We start from the raw sequence: 13988 nt of genomic DNA, 5'->3' as shown, positions 1-13988 counted from the left end.
TTGGCAGACAAGGTCTCAGCCTGACAGCAGTGTTTTTATTACATTATTTTAAAATGAAGTGACTCTTTTTAACCTTAAGGAAGATGCAAGATGCATGTAAGTTAACCAGTTTCAGGAGGTATTTGGCTGCTGTTATAACTCAAAACACAGTTGGTTTTTTATTTCCTTTTTTTTTTTCTTTCCTCCTTGAAGAGTGTGTGCTCTCTGGTAGGAGTTTCATAAAAGACACCAGACTGGCAATTATGGGCCCAGAACTCTGTGAATACCCACAGACAGTCCTCATATAGGCAAAAATGATTTATAAAAATCAGAGCAATTAAATCTCATGCATTTAGCTATTGCAAAGAAAATCAAACTGATTTCACGCTGAAAAGACTCATACTTGATCTTTGAAGAAGCACCTGTGGAAAAGCTGTTTGAAGTCCTGGTCAAGAGTGAAAAGTAGTGGACAGATAGATGGATATGTAGTCTAAGATCTACTCAGCAAAAAGGTGTTCACTATCCCCCAAAGAGATAATAGCATAGAACCTAGGAACTGGGCAAAGTGTGAGTCAAGCATGACACTCAAAGGGAAGGTCATATTGCCTGTATGTATAAGCGGTTTAAAAATCAGAAGCATTATTTCATATTCAAGCTGCCTCTGTGGAAGGACTCCAGCAAGCTTTGTTACTTCTCTTATGAAAGCATCTGATGGGTTATGAAAATAGTCTACATCCTTAATTATTTTTAGTAATGGGTTGAATTTTGAGATCCCTATTTAACAAGAATTTCCATTGGCTTGGTTTGGTTTTGTTGCTTGGTTGTTTTGGGCTTTTTTATTTAATCTACATTGTCGCAGTTTTGGGTGTGTGACATGAGACATTGTCAATTAACCTCATTTTTTACCAGAGGGTGGTAGACTTTGGCTGATAAATCAGGTGCTTCTGTAGTGTATTAAGTCGAATGCCTACAAATTAGATACGTTCCTCAATCTCTTCTGAAAACATAGCTGTGAAGGGTCAGTCAGTACGGAGCACTCTGTGGCCACTTGGGCACAGACTTCAGAACCTGAAGTCAACATGTGAATGAAGGAATTCTCTGCTAAAAAAAGAAATGCAATCTGTTTAAATTATACAATTAAAGAAGAAAGGGAGTGCTTTACATCATGTGTCCTGGCTTTCTGCATAAGACCAAGGGCATCACTTATGCAAGCCTTTTTTGCTCTAAGCTGACACTCGAAGTTTACATGGACACAATGGTGAAGGCTGCTGCAGGGCTATGTTGAATTAGAGCATCTGGTTGGCCTGGACTACAGGAGGGAAGGAAGGAGACAGATTGCCAAAAATTTGGTTTAACAAAAATCAGTACAGATTAGACACAGCAAGTGGACCTTCACTGCCTGTTAGAGCCTCTTCTTTGGAAGAATAAAACTTAGCAAGGCAGGAAAATAAAAGCGAGCTGGTAACTCAAGGATGGTGAATAGGCATTGACTGTTCCAGCACCTGAACTTTAAACACAGACTTTAACACAGACATCAAGTGAAGCTAATAGGACCCAGGTTCAGATCAAATGAAAGGAGTATGTTCTTCCTCAGAAATGCTTTACAAAAGGATGTTTGGGAATCCAAAGCTCTTCACAGTTTTAATTGGCAAATTGAACAAGCACCTGGAAGAAAAAGGCTTTGAAGACTGCTAAATAGACAAATACCAGGACCAGGAAGTCTTCTGAACTGAAAATAACAGGAAGCGCATCAAATGAATATATATACCAGTCCTGCCCTTCCCCTCCATCCCCTCAGCATCCTCTTATGACCACTGATAAGCAAAATTTTGGGCTAGATAGATCCTTCATCTGAGACAACATGGCCATCCCTATGTATGTGTGAATATGCAAAACTTCCACAGGGCTTTACAAAAATTCAGGATCTGGTGTTGCAGCACAGTACAGCCATGTTGAAAAATTTAATACAACTAAATTATTTACATCTGTCTCTGCAACACTGACATGTTTTGGAGTAGGCAGATTTTCATATCTGATGAATACGGGTTCAATATGGATGGCATGTGCCAACCTGTCAGCACTGTTTCAGCACCATTAGCTCCTTCCAACCCCTTTCTGAACATCTGAGAATATCACAGACTTCACATTTTCAAGAAGGCAGAGGTCAGAAAGAAGTAGATAAAATGATAAAGCTCCGCCTGTGTTCCCATATTCATATGAGTGTCTTGGACATTTCCATAGTGTGTGCCAAGGCATGAGTGAAATACACACCATATGTACCTTTCCATCCCCAGACTTGCATAGTTCCCAGTACAGACAGCCACATCTTTTCCTAAGGAGTAACAGGCACTAACACCCTGCGAACTGAGCAGGAATTTTCAGTCAGCCCTGAAATTACTCATAGACCTCAAAACTGCGGTTAGCAATTGTAAGTATCTTCAAATGTGACAAAAACATCACATCTCAGTAACTGCTCACCTTCTTATGCCAGATTAAAAGTACCAGTATCTTAAATATGTATCTCACTAGTGGTGGATGCACAAGTATCAATGTCCTGATTTGTCCACAACAATCAATAAGGAGAGGGGAAAAAAAAAATGCAAGAGGCCTGAGTAAAAAGGATAGAAATAGGAACAATGATTGGGTGGGGAATACGGAAACATATTTGAATGCAGAGAATTTCTGTCTGCCGGAGGGTGACAAAAGGGAAAGAGGAGCTAAAAATAAGCAGAGCAGCTTGGGAGTACACTGTGGTGTGTACATTACTAACCCAGTGTGAGGAATAATGAGGGACTGTCTTATGAAGGGAGAGATGGAGCAAAGCCTACATCATGACAGGATAATAGAAAAAGAGAAGAAAATAGGTGACTAACATTTTCAGGAACTATGGAAAATGGAGGGAGAAATCTTGTGGGATGAATGAGGCACTTCATGACATCCAGGTATAAGCAGAATATAGTCTATTCTACTTGTAGTGGAAAATTATGTGGATGTTTGCTCTGAGCCTTCCCAGAAGTAGAGCATGTGATGCTTTAGTTTACTACAATTGTGCTAAAAAGAATGTGGGGTGGGGAAGTCATGGCAACTTCTGCAGTGTTTGGAGCCTTGTAATCTGCTGGAGATGCAAACTACGTCTTCAAGAAGGACAAGGGTGCAGTGTGATATTGTGTGACACATGACAGCCCCCAGTGTCAGCTGACTGCTTGCAAGAGCAGCTTTAAATTATGGCAGCCCTGTTAGAAAGACTATTGTATTGTCCTTGAAATGAGTCGTGTAAATCTCAGCTATAGCAGCTGCTTCATATGTAGCCACCCGTAGCCTGCTCTGCCATGTGCTCTGGGTTTGCCCTTGGACGCAATGAAGCTTTTTGCAAAACTGACAATGATTTCAGAAGCCACAAGATCAGCTTCTCTGATTTGTAAGTAGCAGCAGAATAGACACCCCAAGAAGACAAGTATTACAACAAGCTGACTGCCTGAGACATGCCGTTTGCAAGGGTTTTACACGACTAGACTGCCCAGCTTCTTAGGAATAGTGCCATGATTTTGAGTCTGCCACGTGCACCAAAGGACCATCCGAATCACTTTCAGTGTTTTTTATCTCTTCTTTTCGTCCTTTGTTATAGTGACCAGGAGAAGCACACACAAACAAGAAACATTTAAAATCATAGAAAACCTCACATATAGAAATTCTAGTCCTCATATCAAACACAATAAAGATGTCTCAAAATGGTCCATGACGTGTGCATAATTTAGCAGCTATACTGTAAGGAATCAAATTAATGCTTAAGTGCCTGTATCCAAAAAGAAAGCATGTTCTGAAGGAAAGGAAAAATGGAAATATATCTATATTAACACTTGCTCTACTGGTAGGGCAGGTATTCCTAATGTGCTTTTTTTTTTATTCCTATTAAAAAACTAAAGGCAGTGTAGTTTGTAGTGGAGGAATAACAGATTCAGACCTGGTCCAGTGGAGGAATCTGCTGGACATATCTGTTGCTGTAACGCTGCTGCTTTCTCTAGTCCCACTCACTCAACAGTGAGTTGAATAACTCAAAACTGTTTGAGTAGATCAGTGGTTTCAAGAACGTTATTGGCATAAAAAAGCAGATTTAGGTTAATCTACAGACCAGATCTTCTCAATCTCATCTAGAAACAAACTGAGCCTGTTACACTCCCTGAATGGGATATTGGTAGCACATTGGAGGCCCTGATCCTCAAATTCACTGCTCAAGTTCACCATTAACCATGTTTTCAATGGACAACACCTTTTCCTTTTCTCAGTGCCATCGTGAACCTCAAAACCTCCTTCCACTACTTTTTCTCTCCCTCCAGCAGTCAAGCACTGAGGGGCTGTAGAAGTACGCTGAACACTAAACAATGGACTGCGTGTCTAAATAATGCTGGCTTAGCTCTGTCCTTTGGCAAAAGATAGTCTCTGAGGATAGCAGCTCCATAAGCATTTGTGTAAAATACTTTCTAAGATTTTAATTGTTATTCTGAAAAGAAATGTTATTAATTAAACTATGAGACAGATCTGTGATTTTAAAAAAATAAATAAATATAACAGGGGATAAAGAGAAGGAAACAGAACTTGCTGTGGAGGGGGAATCTTTCCCACGTGGATCTTCAGGAGGCTAAGACCTCAGGGCTTCCCACTGTACATATAGGAGGTAAGCTTAGGCAGAGTGCAGTAATCGTGCTAGCCTCATTCATTTCCAGACCGAACTTAAAGCACACTGGCAGTACTAACTGCTTTTGATGAAGCAGAGTCCCTGTGATCATTCAGTCTCCTGTGCAAAGTCATGTGCAGATGCTATTTTCAAGCATAGATTTTAACATATAAAAGGAAAAACAGCAGTGTGTCTGCCAGCTCATTGCCTGCTAGGCTTTGACTAGACAGTGCCATCTGAGCTTGATCTGGTCAGCAGCACAAAATCCTTTGAAGATAAGGAAAAATGGGTTGAAGTTTTCCGTTAGGAGACCATTTGTGGAACTATTGTTGTTTGTATTGTGCTAAGGTGAAAGGATTCTAAGACAGGAATAACTGTTACATAAACACCGATTTACTTGTGGTAGGTTAAAGGCCAATAAGCTTGAATCTCCTAATTCCAGGAAAACTTAAGAGTAACACAAAAGTCAGTGAATATCCATCAGGAAAACAGAAGTTTGACTAAGAAGGGAATTAAGTTTAATGAGAAACCCCACAGTCTTATTTAAATGTTATTATTTCCACTGTTTCTATTCATCAATAGTATCAGCAATAGATAAAAGAATGGAGCTTGCATAGTTCCAAGAGCTGTTCTCTGCTGAACACATAATAAAGGTTTTCGGTAACAAAAAAAAAAAAGGTACTGAAAAGTAATTCTCACTCCATCAGTAATGAAAAAAAGCAAGATGTCTTTGAAAAACTGCACAGAAGCCACACTGTATAGGTTAATGTGTTAAGACACTTTGATTCACTGCCCACCTGTGTTCACTGGAGCTCGTTAACTGCTTTATTTTTATCATATGTTAGCTGTCAGTCTAGCATCCATCTATCCTTCATTTCACCTGGCATTTCTCCAAGATGAGAACTAGTCAAAATATGTTTCTACAATTCAAAATTTTTCTTTCCTGGAAATGCACAAAGCCACAACTATGCAAGGTCTGCAGAGGGAAAAAAAAAAGGGAATAGTGCATTTTCTAGCTCCACGGAAGTCTATTTCTACTCTCTGATTCCATTTACTACTTATGTCTATTATCTTCTGGTTTTGTGTGTATAACTCCCACTGACATTAACGGGAGGACTGGTCATACAAGGAGAGAGGACAATCACACCTTAAACATGTTCTTACTTCTACAGCTAAATCCCTGGGTCCAGGAAATTCTACATTTTATGTCAACATGTTCCAACATATTTGATTGTCTCATGATACTCTATTCCACTTTAAAAAACAGTATTTATCTATCTTCTTCCTGCAATGTGCAAACAGATCCCTTACATACATCTAATAATAAGTTATATACTGCAGAAATATATAAAAACTAATGTGTAGTGTAGTAGAAACTTTACCGCAAAAAATTTTGTTTCTTAATCCAAACCTTCTCACTGACATTAATGACCTTATTTTAGTGGTGGGGGGTGAAAAGAAATGCAGTGACTTTACTTAGGATATTGGTGGGAATAAAGGTTACAGAATTAAGTTCTCAATTTAAAAATAACTGTTCAGTCCAAAATAGACCAAAACTAAGCAATGCTGCAGTCATCTCCCCAGCAAAGGACAGTTGACATATAAGTTGTATGTCTGACTTTCAGCAGAGCCTCCCCTTACATAACAGTGTTCAGGAAGTGTGTTTTTCATTGAGATTGTAACACGAGCCAAACTCAGAAACTTTTTTGTCTCCTTTTTTACTAATCTGGCACCAGTATTTTTGGTTCCTCTAACAAAGAGAGAAAAAGGTGTGATCTTGCTTTCTTACTGAGGGCTTGAGAGGTTGGGGAAAGCAGGATGCTCTCACTTGGTTTTGCTAAAGGAAAATGATGGCACTCTGCATCCAGCAGATCACTTTTGCATGATTATGCTGTTAATGTCTATGTATGTTAGTACCACAATAAATGGCAAAAGCAAATATCTGATTTTTTGTTTCAGATTCACACCTGTGAATCTGCTGGAGCAGGGGCAGAGTGCTACCAGTCCTCCTCTGAGGAAGCAGCATCAGCAGAGACTAGAGATGAACTAACCGTAGTGTCCATTCCCTGTCCCCCTGCGCCGCTGCAGGTGAGGAGGGAGAGAATTTGTGAGTAAAGGCAAGCTGAGTAAGAAGGTAGGAGTGTGGAGGAAAGGTGTTTTCAGATTTGATTTCTCATTATCCTACTCAGATTTGGTTTGGCAATATATTAAACTAATTTCCCCAAGTCAAGTCTGGTTTGCCTGTGACAGTAATTGGTGAGTGATCTCTCCCTGTCCTTATCTCAACCCACGAGCCATGAGTCATATTTTGTCTCCTCTTCTCAGATAAGGACAGGGAGTGTTTGACCGGCTTGGCGGGCAGTTGGGTCAACCCATCACAGCTAGACACTAAAACCACAGGGACGAACCTGACTAAACACTGCATGCTGACACTTTTGAGCTAGTCCTCTCCAATGCTTGCTAGAACTGCAGGTCCACATCATCACCCCAGATTAATACAGATTACTATAATAAGATATAATAACCTGCAATAATCAGAGGACGAGAACAATTTACGGCAAAGGGTATGTAATGGAGAGATGGATTTGGTTAATTTTCACTTACAGTGCCAGTATGACCCATGCTACTCTTCCATTGCAAGACTTCTTGCATGATACCCACATTAAAGTCTGCTAGTAACAGAGCATATGTATTCAAAGATACCATAATGGATTAATAAAGAGTTCAAAACTGGATGGAAGTTTAGAGGCTGGTTTCTGCTCACCAAACAGAATGACTTAGAGCTCCAGATTGAGACCAATTTGGACAGGTCCAGATGAGTATTTTAATTTGGCTCAGGGGTGTACTTCGGTAGCAGCTGTCCACAGTTTGTGAGCTTTGGTTTGCATTGTGGAGCACTGTGGTTTCTTTTCTGAGGACAATAAACTGAAATAAGCAGTCTGCAAGTGCACTTGATGCACACCAACAGCAACTGGACATTCAGCCTATGCAAGTTACTCTGAGGTAAAAATAAAAAGTTATATATGATGGACATCAGGTCTTCAGCACCAACTGTTTGGCTGCACACATTTGTTCCTATCTGTGTGCACTACTTGCTGTCCAAAGTCTACACTAAAGAGTACTTTTTACATGACAAAATGATGTGCACCCTGAATCTTGATGAATATGATTCTCACTGTAAGTACCCTGGAGATCTTTCAAGGTTTTGCCTTTCTCTGCCCTATTCAGTGTTTTATGTAATAAAGAGATTCTGTTGCAAAATTAAATAGATATATAAAAATATATTTTGGCAGGATAAATTTTCCCTGCTTCTTCATGGTATTCCTACACACACTTACTCTCGAAAAGCATGAAGCTTGCAGTACCCTCTTCCTGAATATAGCAGCATTTATCCGAGTTTCTCTATATCATTAACAGATTTCAACTCTGTCAAGAAGAAAAATATTAGCTTCACTTGACCAACTGGAAATTAAAACACCATTGAGTTTATATGATTCACTTGAGATTATACATGAATTGTCTGAAGCAGGCATTGCATCTCAGTTTCCCTAACGTTCATCTGATGTCCTGTCCTCTAAATCAGCCTTCAGATTCATGGTTACTTTCCCATTTGTGGGAGCTGTATTTTCTCAGTAATTCAGATTTGTTGCTTCCAAAGCCTGTCATGCTGTGCTGGAATCAATTAGAGTGGACCTTCAGTCCGCTGATAATAATGGGAATCAACACCAGCACAAATATACATGCTGAAGAGTCACCATGCTGGATTGGGACCAGGAAAAGCAAGCATTTGTTTGTTTTGCTGTGGAAGAGTTTTGGTTGGCAGAGGGAGCAGTGAATTTGGAAGTCATGAGAACTGAAACACAACCAATGGGCACCCTTGAATGCTAGACTTGTCCTAGAAGAAGCACTGTGCTTTACAGTGGCAGCAATGCAAGCCTGTGTTTAGCTGTGTGAGCTTTGTACATAAAACCCCAACAGTCAACCGAAGAAGGTGCCTTATGCTGCTGTTCCTTTAGTTATCTAAAGCCAGTATAAACAGGTGAGATTATGCTTTTTGTGGTAAAGAACATGCATTTCCATCAAGGTGAACTGAGACTACCACATTCATCCCCTGTTGTATTTCTTGTTGATTTTTAGCCTGCATGTCAGGCTTTCACTTGTATAAAGCCCTGCTAGTGTGACAGTGAACATATGCTGTTAGTGTGCAATAATTGTCCTTTAGCTCCTTATTGGCTGGATTTATTACCTAAAGTAATCATGCTTCAACAGAGGAAAAAGTAAATAAAATGTTTATGATCATGGCAAATCTTGTTTCTCCTTTAAATATTGAAAGGGTTTAATGATCTCAATGGCAAAAAATGACCTTAAAATGTACATGTGTGTGTTTACTTTGGCTTGGCCAACTTGATATGATTTTCACCATAAGCTTTCTCTGCAGCCAAAAATCACATCATATGAGCCAAAGTAGATAACAGAACATATACTTCTGAGGTCATCATTGCCTTAATTATTGAACAGGTCTCTGCACCTCTTCTGAGCATGCACTGGAATGGGAGCTTGCCAATTGCATCTATTTTTCCAGCACATACTATACATAACCGCAAATACATATATTACAGCACTGTAAATGTAGTGAAATAGGGGGTGCTACTTCTTAAGATTTTCTTCTCCTTCTTCACCAGTGAAATATAAACAACAAATGCACCATTTTTCCTCCTTGACCAAAAACTGGCATATCCACAGGGCAATCCAAACTTTGACTAGTCAGACATCACAGAGAAAACAAAGAAGGTTTGGAGTTTATCTTTGTTTAACATCTGTCAATATGAACATGGAGGTTTCAAGCCTGTTTTGGAAAAAAGCACCTTAGATGCTTAAATGTGCATCTGATTTTTGAAAATTGTATTTCCAGTGCACGGAATGTAGGAAACAGCTGAAAACTGATTGACAATAGAATTAACGTGTTCAGTTTCTGAACAGGCTGGTCCAGCAGGATGCTGAATTATGCTCCTAACTAACCGGTAAGGAGATCAGTGAGAAATCTTTTTCAGATTGCTGACAACTGAAAGTTGTGTGTGGAAAATTTTGTATCAACCCAAAACAATTTTCAGTCTCTTAACAGTTGTTATTTGTTGACCTCACAGTTTTTTCTGTTCTATTTGACCTGAAAACAAAAAAGTTTTTTTCAGCATGATAAATTCTATAATTTGGGGGGTTTTAATCATCTTTAATGAAATGTTTGCAATTCTTTTCAATGAAACGATCATATGGAAATAGAAAATCTGACCACTGGACTTAAAAAATATTGACGTTAAACAGACTGGCTTTTTCTAACCCTTTCTTTTGTTTAAACCCTTGTTCTGAGTTTAGGATTAGTTTAGTCAGATCCTGAGCATTTGCTGCATCTCAGATCAAAAAAACATTGTTCAAAATATGTTCTCCCAGTCCCAGTTTTGAGGGTAAATAGCCCTACTGACACCAATAGCATTAATCACATTTTAAACCAGGGTGCACTCCAGGCTGTTCTTCCAAACATATGTGAACCATATTTGTTTTACTCATCTGACAGTAGGAGACGATCAAAACTTCCAGGGATTAGGTGCTGTGTATTAATGAAATGTATACTGACCCATAGCCTGGATTACATTTCAAGACTACTCTTCGGCTCCTTTTCAGAGGAACAGACCTGCCAGCATGTCTGTAGCCCAGGACTGTCCACAAACATCTGACTGTATTTTTCTATCATTTGGCTGCCTACCGAAAGTGCTCTGCCCACTCCTCTGGGAATGAAACCTTTGTGGTTCCCATCTGAAACCTGCAACTGACCCTCCTCCCTTGAAAAACTATAAAAGAGTTAGACAATAGGCTTAAAATAAAAGACTAATGAATATCCAGAATGTCACACCTGCAGCACTTGTGAATTATTGGTCTCTTAAACTTCTATAACCCAGCACTGTCAGTGACACCCTTTATTTACCCTTAAGGCGCTTGGCAGCTGCTTAAATGGCTGTCTATGGCAGTTTGGTGGAAACAATAATAATACATTATAAATCAATGAAAATGAAGTTTTTGCAGTGATAATCTGATAGAGATTTGCTAACATTTATATGAAATTCAATTCTGTTTGATTGCATCAGCATATGTTTCATTTCTTCCAGCACTATTGATTTTGAAGGTTTTTTACCTATGTCTAAATTATTTCTATTGCAACTTTGCATTACTGTTTGGAAATAACCTAAATCAACTGAAACAATTTATTTAAGTTTTAGCTTTTTTAAAACGTGATTACTTGAGTTAATGTAATCTTACTTGTATTTTTCAGTAGACAAAAGCTTTTAAAACTCCAAAATCTTCTATATCATTCACCTGCTAAAATGCCTCTGTAATTAAGTGTGTTGTTATCTCTGGCAAAACTACTGAAGTACAGGGAAAAACAAAAATAGAATATGGGCATAACATTGTATTGCCTTGAGTATTCATACCAATGAATAAACCCAAGCTTTTGCGTTGAAATGGATGTCGTTAATGCAGTTAGAGCAGTAATTACTAATACGCGCAGGCAAGTAACAGTGTCTGTGTACTTATTCAGGTGCTGTGTGTACAACAGTGATAATAACCATGTCATCACATCCTCTCAAAGAAAAGAGGTATTGTTGCTATTCCATTGATTTACTATAAAAATGAAGGCATAAAATCTTCTGAAATTAGGTACTTTAAATTACTATAAAAGTGTATATAAATAAATGGCCTGATTTTGAGACGTACTGGATGCTGTACTCCATCTTCAGCTCTTGGCTTGTGTTTTGAGTTTGAGCATGCAGAGCATACCACATGCACATTGTCTGGGCATGGACTTGTTAGCTTATACTTCTACTATTTTTTTGTATGTATGTCATCACTTCTACCAAAATTTCACTATGGCTTTTGCATGGGTGTAATACTTGTGGCACAAGTGCCCCTTGAACATAAGCTGAGATGAGAAAGCTTAATGGAATTACTTAAAGTAATGTAAATTTAGCAGAAACTTCTTTGGAAAAAATAGATCCTGGCATGAACAAACCATTCCGGTTCAGCTCTGTCAGAATGAATTGAGGGGGAAGGAGGGAGTATATTTTAATTATTTGGTTTTCATTTCTTATTTTTCCCTTCAATATGTCAAAATAGAACTTTCAATACAAAAATTTAAAATCTAACTCATTTGAAAAGAATAACAATAATAAAAAAAGTTAATCACTTCAAAGTACTGATGCTTCATTCTTAACTGGAAACCCTGGTAGAATGATACGATCATGTAATCCTTCAGGAAAAAGAATTTCTGCCTACCGTGCAGGTCAAAAAAATATCCAGCCTGTAACTTCCTGGTAAAGCAGTAGTAGTTGCTGTACATACCCTTTGGACATTCTGAATGTCTTTTAGCATTTCTAACACTCATGGTATTTCCCTTGCTTGGCATCCCTATCACCACTGTAGCAATATACACACACCTACCAAGGTCAGTGTGTCTTTCCTGTGGAAGGCACAGCCACAAGAACCGGCTTTTCTGCAAAAAACAAAATAAATTCTGTGTAAGCATGCAAGAGAAGAGACAGACACCTCATTTAAACCACTGAAACTGTTCTCTTGCTCTAATACAGTGGCCACGGTTACAGCCACATGGTCCCTGAGCAGGAGGGATGACTGGCTCACTGAATCAGGAGCAGAACAACCCAGTGCAGTTTCCATCAGCTTAGCTTGCTCTGACTACTCCTGCTCTATACACATAAAAGAATTAAATACCCAACACAGAAAGAGACTTTCTGCTATGGTGGACAGTAGTAGTTAAGGATACTTACTTAACACTTTCACATTATAGGGATTTAATGCATGAGGAACTGAGGAAAAAAATGCAAGCAATTCCCAATCTGTGTCAATCTTCCCCTTGGCACTCATGTAAAACCAGAGATTTTCCTGCAATGCTAAATTCATGTGGTTTTTGTCATTGGCAGAAATTTTTTTCACCTATCTTGTTGCTTTGGACTCTGATATTTTTTAATGAGTACACAAATAACCCATGTTAATGAACTTCAAATTCAGCAAAAAGAAGAAAAATTCAAAATGACTCATACATCAGTGATACAAAAAAATTAATCTTCCTCCCCTCACCCCAAATTCCAGCAGTATCAAAAAAAATAGGGTATTAAATTAAAATTGACTGTTTAGTGCTGAATTTCATGATTGTTCATGCTATGGCCTTTACATCACAACTGTGAGAGGAAATCAAATTGTGTTTACATTATCCCACTGGTTCAGTCAGAGCTTTTTTTTTTTTTGTTTTGTTTACCACTTATTTGAAAATAAAACATATTTTGTGAATATTTGCTACAAAGTTGGATAAGAAAACTCCCTTAAGTGAGTTACAGAGTTTTTACTGTTTGCCATTCTGGAATCAGTCACAAATGTCATACAGTATTTTTATGACTGACTGACTGAAGTTTAGGTATAAAACAAGAGCAGGCAAAGGGAGCTACAAGCAGTGGGAATTCTCTTTTGCAAGCAATCTCTTACTCACAAACAAATTACATTATTAATGCCAGAGGATATATTCTGCAAGGAGCTGAGCTTGCCTGCTGCAACCTGAGGGTCCTCTGCACCCCAGAAGATGCTCAGATAACTACGAGTATTCAGCTTCCTACAGCACAGACCCCCACCAGAGCAGCCACTGCCATACCCTTGCACAACCATTACCCCTTAAGTTATGAAAGATAGCAAAAACTTAAGGTGATAAATATGCTGTACCAGGCAACCTTTCAGAATTTGAATGGAAATTAATTAATCTTTTACATTTTAATGCTAGAAGAAAAAGAGGCTAAATGACAGGTTTTACATCTAAAATGTGAAGTTACAGGTAATTGGAGCTATTACTGGGATATTAAATTTTCTAACTGCAGTTTGCTGTATTTTCTAACTTCTGAGATGTTCTCTGTTTGGAAAGTGAAAACATGAAAAGAAAATTTCCCATTATCAGTCAGTTTGATTTCCTGCCTCTCACTGATATGATATTTACAATGCTAAATTATAAACAACCTTTCCTTACGTTAGAAATTGATCCCGTGGGAAAAAATAGGTTCTTGCTTCTGTTTTGTGGTTTTGAGGAGGGTTTGATGGTTGGTTTGTTGCTTTTTGCTTTGGGGTTTTATTTAAGAAATAAAAAACTATGTCTAGCCAGTCTAAATTCAGTCTACATTTGAGCTATCACAGTCCTTTGTGGGTGTAATTTTTAGCACAGAAGTCATTGCCAACACTAGTCAAGGCAGCAGTGATACATCCTTACACTTCAATTGTGGTACCATTGGTCAAA

Source organism: Psittacula echo, assembly GCF_963264785.1.
Source record: "Psittacula echo genome assembly, chromosome: 2".
NCBI classification, from domain to species: domain Eukaryota; kingdom Metazoa; phylum Chordata; class Aves; order Psittaciformes; family Psittacidae; genus Psittacula; species Psittacula echo.
Note: the sequence above shows the minus strand (reverse complement) of the source record.